The sequence below is a fragment of the Alligator sinensis genome, unplaced genomic scaffold (assembly GCF_000455745.1).
Source record: "Alligator sinensis unplaced genomic scaffold, ASM45574v1 scaffold514_1, whole genome shotgun sequence".
Classification (NCBI taxonomy): Eukaryota; Metazoa; Chordata; order Crocodylia; family Alligatoridae; genus Alligator; species Alligator sinensis.
This window is the reverse complement of record NW_005842385.1, coordinates 125,936-134,652: the sequence shown is the minus strand read 5'-3', so window position 1 is coordinate 134,652 and position 8,717 is coordinate 125,936.

The following is an 8,717-nucleotide window of genomic DNA, read 5'->3' as shown; positions in this document are numbered from 1 at the left end:
ACTGGTGCTGGAATTGATGGATGCAGGGCAGCTCTGTCAGGAGAACCTGCCCTCAGGAAATACATATAGCATGATTAAACCAGTGTACAAGTTGCCAACAGAACAGGAAGCAAAATGCATTTTTCAGGAGGACTTGATGAGGTGTTTATTGTTTAACAGTCTGGGGTGCATTAAAGGTTCAATATATTTGATATTGATCTCAGATAGCTGCTAAAAATACATGGGCTTCATAAAGTCTTGTTGGTATAGAGAAATATAGTAAGAGCTCAAGCTAATTATATGATAACATTGGGTGTTGGGCTCAGGAATTTTCTATCAGAATATACTAATTCATCAAAGCTGAGACCATTCACAGGAACAATGTTCTTGTGACAGATTTTTTTCCCCCTTAAGAAATAATTTTAACATTCCTGAAGTGCCCTACTATGTCATTTAGGAAAGGAATGAATATGTTTGTTTCAAATGGAAATTACTTTTTGTTTAGACATTTTAGTTATATCAAAAAGGTTAAAACTACAACAAAGTATTTTTAAGTCAAAACATTTGCACAGACTTTTTTTTTTTTTTGGCATGCTCAAGTTCATGAACCTCTTTCAACATCTCAACTCTTAGTCCTTTTTTGGGTTGGTAAAAAACTCTGATGTCTTAGAAGCCCTCTCACAAAGAGAAAATAGCTTCCAACCAACTCTATGATTAATCATATGAAGATTTCATGTTAATTAAAAAAATCTCTTTAGGAATGCCAGAAATTAGGCTTCTTGTTTAGCTTCTGCGTTCAGTGTCTCAGCACTGATAATTTTTTTGAACCCTCTGTTCCAATTTTTGCTCATGTTTCCCCCTTCTGCCTTCTCCTCTTTCATTTTTGTTAAGTAGAACATGAACCAAGCTTCAAATACTAAAGTTCCAGTGGATCCAAGGTTATACAATTCAGACACCTGGAGAGTCAGGAAATAGGAATGCAGATCAAAGAACTATCACAATCATTGCCATTAAAGTTGAGGGCATGGGCACATATACAGCTTCCTGTGAGATAATGAAAGGAGGGGATTTAAAATGCATCAGTAACTTTATGGTAACTGCCAATTGTGCATACTCTTCTCTTCCATTCATGGCTAAACTGCCACAGTTCAATTTGCATTGACTACTAGGTAAGAGTGTAAGAGCGTACATATGAGCACTTACTGCAAAGCAGAAGATCTGCTGTGAATCACTGCCTTCATGCTTAGCAGTAACTTGTATGTGCATACATGCCCTAGATCTTCTGAGACATGAACAGAATGCTGCTAAATTTCCCAAAGAAAGGGAGAAGCAAAAGAACAAAACACAACGAGCTGCTCTGCTCTCCATTATACATAGTGTCTGAAGTAGGGATGTGAATGGTTAAATGGTCAACCCGTAAGTATATTTATACCAGTAATGCGTTACAGGTAACATTTAGTGTGGGGAAGGGAAGTGACATAATGCACCAGGAAGGTGGCATGGTGACCCAGGAAGGTGGCCGGACAAGCACACCACCTGCCTATTGCAGCATGTGGGTCCGCCTCTGCCTTTCTCTCCCTGCAGTGTGCCACTGACTTGGGAGAGAGTGACGACGGGCTAGGAAAGTATCTCCCTGGCTGCTGCCACTGCACTTTACATGGGCTGTGTTGTCTGCTGGGGCTTGCCACTGCCTCCCCCACCACTACTCTGCTGCAGCCAGCCCTGGGCAGCTGCCCTGTGCCAGCCCAGGCTAACAGCAGACTAGTTACTTGTGAGTTTGCCGAGTGGAGGCAGGTCAGAGCCAGCCCACCTCTGTCTGGTCCTCTGCAGCACAGCTGGGGGAGGCAGCATAGTGGAGAGAGCCCACAGCGTGGAGTGGGCTCTCCCCCATCTATGCAGAGACCAGCATGGATGAGAGAATGAATATGAGGGGCTGGTCCCTATCTGGGCTGCAGCTGGAGAAGGTGTAGGGAGATGCTGCTGCTGCCGCTGCTAGGCAAAGAAGGGCCAGGGAGTGCCTGGCTCCAATTCACAGGAAGTTGTGCAGGGGATTGGGAGGTGGGGCATGGGGATCTGCCCCATGTGTACACAGGGCAGCACAGAGTGCACACACACACATACATATGCACATGCTAGGTATGTGTTATGGGTTTTACCATTCAACTGGTATCATCAGAGGAGTTTAAATGGGTAATTATTTAAACAATATTTATATTCCTAGTCTCAAGTGTCTCCAAAGGCAATATCAAGACTAGAATTTAAAATCAACACTGCAATCCCCCTTCACCTCTGTTTACTGAGGAGTTGGTAGGGAGGGCACAATCTGGTGGCCCTGTGCAACATGAGGCCATAAGATAAGGACTGATTTCCCTTAGCACAAGGGAAAGCAGATAGAGTAGATGTAACTCTTCTTAGCAGCAATCTTTATTCAGGGTGATCTGACCCACATCAATCCTTCTATCTCATTGTTGAGGAAGTTGCAGTCAATAGAGTGGCACTACTCAGCCCTGAAGCACAATGTCAGAGAATAGCTATGGAAAACTGAAGCAATTGCTGTGCATCTTCTGATCACTGCCAACATACAATGTTTGCTTCATGATACAGGGTCATGACAAGTCGATATTGCAACACTGGGAGGCAATACCACCTCCTATTGATAGACAAGGTTCTTTGGGTAAATGTGATTTCTTTTATTAGACCGCTTAAATAGTTGGAAAAAATGTTCTTTGCAAGCTTTTGGGTACACAATTTTTCCAACTATTTAGCTGGCCTAATAAAAAATACCAGATTTACCCAAAGAATCTTGTCTGCCTATATCCTTAGGCAAACATGGCTATACCCAACATCTCCTATTGATGAATCATCAGAAAAGGGTATCACCAAGCATTACCAAGATGCAGCACCCTCTTTGCTTTCTGGCTTTCCATAGGCTGTCACATATGCTTTTCAAATCCCTTTCTCTCCCTTTTTTTCCTCTCCCCTCCTGGCTTCTAAAAGAGCAGAGGGTAATTGTTTTTTTCCCTCCTGACCTCTCCTTCTGCTCCTAGCTGTTCGTGCAAAAAGAGAGGAGGTTGTGTGTTCTCTGTTTCCTGAAGAGTAACAGCTGGGGACAAATGCACAGAGACAAGCAAGAGAAGATTCAGCAGTGTGGTAACTACCAGGGTCTGTATGCTGGGCAGTAGCAACAGTGATAGGAACCATGCTAACTATGACAGCATCAGCAGCTGCCAGTCTTGCACCCTTCTCTTACTAGGCACCCAATGCCCCAGGTGTCCACCCCCTCATTTTACACTACTCAGATTTGAGGGAAATTATTATGTAAAAAATTAGAGGAACCGGTGGCCCTGCAGAAGTGAAAGGCAGAACTCCCATTAACTTACAGAAACAGAAGTTAAGCTTAGAAGTATAGCCTTTTTTTCCATTTTTCAGAGATGAACAGAAATGTCCAAGACCCCATCTACAAAGTGTTCAGTAGATGGCTAGCCAGCCTCTTATGCAAAGGCACAATAAAGTAGCCAGACACCAGGGAAAGTGGGATGCATGGGGGCAGTGGCAACTTCTAGCTGCCGCTATGCCACTAGTGCTATCATATAGCTGAAGTAGAGACGGATTATTCTCCCCCACTCCCACCAGCTCCATTTGGCACCACAGCAGCTGTCCTGATGGCCCCACCCTAGTTATGCTACTACTTGCATGTACTGTGTAATTTCAATCACAACTAGTTATGAGGATATTTCTAACCTTCCTGTAGTCAGGTTTTCCTACTGCCTATAACCCTTCTTGTGAACTAACTGTGCCACCGTGTGGCAGCTTGGAAGAAATACAATCATGGATTTACAAAACTACTAAAATGTTAGTACTTGACTTCAAGGGCATGCACACAAATGCAGGTAGCCTGTCGAGGAGGAACTCTAACTATGGTGCTTTATACAAAGCACCATGAGTTAGAGTACAATTGAACCCAACAGGTGGATGTCTTTTGAGTGGTGTGGGCTCAGAGCCTGCCTGCACTGGCCCAGGCCAGCAGGCAGGGGAGCTCCAGTGACCCCCTGGGAGGCTGCTGGACTGCCCTGCTCCCCAGACCTGCCCCCAACCCCACCAGTGGGTAACTGTCAGCAGCAGATGGGCAAGCAAGGGATGGGGGAAGGGAGCTCCCCTAACACACAGGCGCAGCCCGGCTACCCCTGCTGGGGTCTTGGGGGGAAGATGGACCAGGCCCACGAAGCAGAGGACTGTTTCCGCACCCCACCCCACCCCTGCTCCAGGCATAGCAGTCTCTGTCACTGCCAAAACACTCACGTGGGGGTGGAGGGAGAGGGAGGGAGGGAGCCCTCTCTTCTTGTGGATCCAACCTGGCTCTCCCCAAGACCGCAGCAGGGGTATATGGGGGACATGCACAGCAGTGGAAGCTCCCTTCCCCGACCCTGCTGTGGAGGGAGGAAACAAATTTTCTGTCTTCTCTCTATGGCAGCCCTGAAGGTAGGGCCAAGCTGGTGGTCGCCCATGTGAGCATTTGTCCAGCCCACAAATCTGCATGGGATGTGGACAGAATCGCCTAGAATTAACCCTTGTAGGGAGCCTGTATACAGGTTCCCCAAGGCGCTCTGCCTTAGACTGCCCCTATCCGATACATCAGGTGAGAGTTAAATTGTCCCCTTGATTGGCCATTTTAAAAGTACTCTGCACTGGTAAATGTTTGTTACATTACAGTTGTAAAGTGCTTTTGGGGGGTCTCATTGCATAAAATATATAACTAATATAACTTCTGTAAATGGCCCAAGACTTCTTTTCTCACTTTTAAAAGGAGACAGCATAGTATTGTGATAGTCTGTCTGCCAGTAGGGATTGCGAAACATAAATCAGAGACAGTTTGCTCTGATCCTATTATCTAGGTCTGCAGATATTTAGGAAATGTCATCATGAGAATGTTCTGCTACAAATGGTAATAATATTTCACTTCCAAGTTATAATATTTATAATTTATGTTGACCAAAATTGGAAATTTGAAAAGACTTGCAATTCTTTTTTAGAATTGGGAGAAATAAGATTTTTTTTTTTTTAAGAGTGAGTATAATTTTATGGGAACTTAATTGCGGTAGTAACAAGAAAAGATGAAATACTAGTCCTACTGAAGTGCCTTCAGATACAGTGCTCAGATCAGAAAGTGCTCAAGTGCTAAGATGCAGAAATGAAGTAGGGTCCTACCATTGCACAAATTTGCTAGACCCAGCTAGACAAATTTGCTAGACTCACTTAAGAACAGCCCACCTCCTCCTCACCGCCCGCCCTCCGCCAACCTCGCACTATGTCACTGATCACCTGCACCTTGGAATTCAACTATACATTGTTACCAAGAGGTCCAGAATACCTGGACCGAATATGTTACCAAAATATCCATGGAAATTAACATTAAGTGTCCTGGGGCGTAGAAAGCCAAACTCAGATCTGACTTTGAAGTGAGTCAAAACAAAATACCAGATCCAAGTACCCAAATCTTGAGCAGCTTGTAATAGAGATCCAGGCCATATTTTACTTCTTACCCACATCCATGTGCACCTGCATAAGTTACTAAGCAACCCCAGTGGATGCCTTTTTTGTGAAAATTGGTACAGAACAACATTATAAAAGCCTTCCTCTTTTGGAATGCTGAAGTATAAGTGGCCTGTCCTGTGCCCTGGGCAGTGGTTGTATGTGGTACAGGACCAGGAGCTGGAGCTGGAGGTTCACTGCTGCAGGGGGAGGCCTCACTTTTTTTTGTCATAGACTCATGACAATCAGAATTTTATAAATTGATTTTTGGCAGCAAAAAATGAGGTTCTTTTCCCTGGCCCTCTTGGAGGAGGTCAAAAAGAGACCATTGCAAGTAGTAATTTTCTTGCTGTGATTCTGCTGAAGAGAAGGGAGGGAGCCCTCTCTTCTTGTGGATCCAACCTGGCTCTCCCCAAGACCGCAGCAGGGGTATATGGGGGACATGCACAGCAGTGGAAGCTCCCTTCCCCGACCCTGCTGTGGAGGGAGGAAACAAATTTTCTGTCTTCTCTCTATGGCAGCCCTGAAGGTAGGGCCAAGCTGGTGGTCGCCCATGTGAGCATTTGTCCAGCCCACAAATCTGCATGGGATGTGGACAGAATCGCCTAGAATTAACCCTTGTAGGGAGCCTGTATACAGGTTCCCCAAGGCGCTCTGCCTTAGACTGCCCCTATCCGATACATCAGGTGAGAGTTAAATTGTCCCCTTGATTGGCCATTTTAAAAGTACTCTGCACTGGTAAATGTTTGTTACATTACAGTTGTAAAGTGCTTTTGGGGGGTCTCATTGCATAAAATATATAACTAATATAACTTCTGTAAATGGCCCAAGACTTCTTTTCTCACTTTTAAAAGGAGACAGCATAGTATTGTGATAGTCTGTCTGCCAGTAGGGATTGCGAAACATAAATCAGAGACAGTTTGCTCTGATCCTATTATCTAGGTCTGCAGATATTTAGGAAATGTCATCATGAGAATGTTCTGCTACAAATGGTAATAATATTTCACTTCCAAGTTATAATATTTATAATTTATGTTGACCAAAATTGGAAATTTGAAAAGACTTGCAATTCTTTTTTAGAATTGGGAGAAATAAGATTTTTTTTTTTTTAAGAGTGAGTATAATTTTATGGGAACTTAATTGCGGTAGTAACAAGAAAAGATGAAATACTAGTCCTACTGAAGTGCCTTCAGATACAGTGCTCAGATCAGAAAGTGCTCAAGTGCTAAGATGCAGAAATGAAGTAGGGTCCTACCATTGCACAAATTTGCTAGACCCAGCTAGACAAATTTGCTAGACTCACTTAAGAACAGCCCACCTCCTCCTCACCGCCCGCCCTCCGCCAACCTCGCACTATGTCACTGATCACCTGCACCTTGGAATTCAACTATACATTGTTACCAAGAGGTCCAGAATACCTGGACCGAATATGTTACCAAAATATCCATGGAAATTAACATTAAGTGTCCTGGGGCGTAGAAAGCCAAACTCAGATCTGACTTTGAAGTGAGTCAAAACAAAATACCAGATCCAAGTACCCAAATCTTGAGCAGCTTGTAATAGAGATCCAGGCCATATTTTACTTCTTACCCACATCCATGTGCACCTGCATAAGTTACTAAGCAACCCCAGTGGATGCCTTTTTTGTGAAAATTGGTACAGAACAACATTATAAAAGCCTTCCTCTTTTGGAATGCTGAAGTATAAGTGGCCTGTCCTGTGCCCTGGGCAGTGGTTGTATGTGGTACAGGACCAGGAGCTGGAGCTGGAGGTTCACTGCTGCAGGGGGAGGCCTCACTTTTTTTTGTCATAGACTCATGACAATCAGAATTTTATAAATTGATTTTTGGCAGCAAAAAATGAGGTTCTTTTCCCTGGCCCTCTTGGAGGAGGTCAAAAAGAGACCATTGCAAGTAGTAATTTTCTTGCTGTGATTCTGCTGAAGAGACTGGTTCCTAGAAACAGAAATAGCAACTCCAGCATCACCTAACTCCAGCTGAACTTCTAAACTCTCAGTTTGTGAAAGCCAGGGGAACACCATCATAAAGGTGTACATTTTGACCTACAGAGGCAAAAGGAAGGTTAGGACAGTAGTGGTTCTTGAGAACTGTTTTTACCCCTTATATCAACAGTAGCTGAGGACACACCACCTCATCTAGGCATCATTCAAACCTTTGCAGAATGAATCCCAGTGATATTTGAATGGGATTGTCACTGACGTAACAAGTCCTCTCCATCCTTATGAATTATATATTTTATGCAACCTGAGTGGTACACAAGTAATAATAATACATTATTGCCATAATTATCTCTTATTTAAGTTCAGTGACATTTAAATAATATTGTTAACCTCCTTCCAAGGAAGACCTGTTATGTGATAGCTCATCTTTATCTGGCTGACCTTCAGTTCCTAGCTAGGCATTTTCTGTGCTGGATTTGAGGCATCTGAGTAGCTACACATATGCAGATCCTATCATTTAAAGGGTCTAGAATATTGGCACTAAAATGATCAGTGAGGCTAAAAGCACTTAAACCCTTGCAGGGTGTACTTGGCACTATATAGGATTGAGTCCTCACTGCACAGGTCCCATCATATGCAAAGACCAGATCCTATGACATAAGAACAGTCTTAGAGTGGAAAATAGTTGTCCTGTTGATGATCAAACAGCTTCTCAAAATAAATGGTTTCTAGGGAGAGGGAGAGCTATCCAGTGGGTAGACCACTGGGTACTAGGTTAGGAGCCAGGAGACCAAGATTTTATTTATAGGTTTCCCAGTGTTAGCTCTGTGACCATGCTCAAGACACTTTACCAGTTGGTTTCTTTCCCTTCTTTGTTCTGTTTACGTAGATTGTGAGATGCATAGGGCAGAGAGTACTCCCTACTGATGGCTAAAATTTCAAATTCTTAGAATTTTAGTGTTTATTTAGGCTAGGGACAGACATTCAAAAAGCCTGAGCCTGAATTGATTCAATCTTTGCAGGTTAGTCTAACATGCAAAGCTTGAATTGATATGGAGGTGGATAGACATTCCCTTTTCATGCCAGAAATTCAGGCACGTACCTGCAGTGGCTCAGGCTAGAAACCTGGGGGTGCTAGAGCAGTCCTCCCTTCCCTTCATCAGTGCTGAGAACGGGGTGAGAGACAGTGTCGAAAGCCTTCCGGAAGTCCAGGAAGACTATATCCACTGCTACCCCTGCATCCAATGAT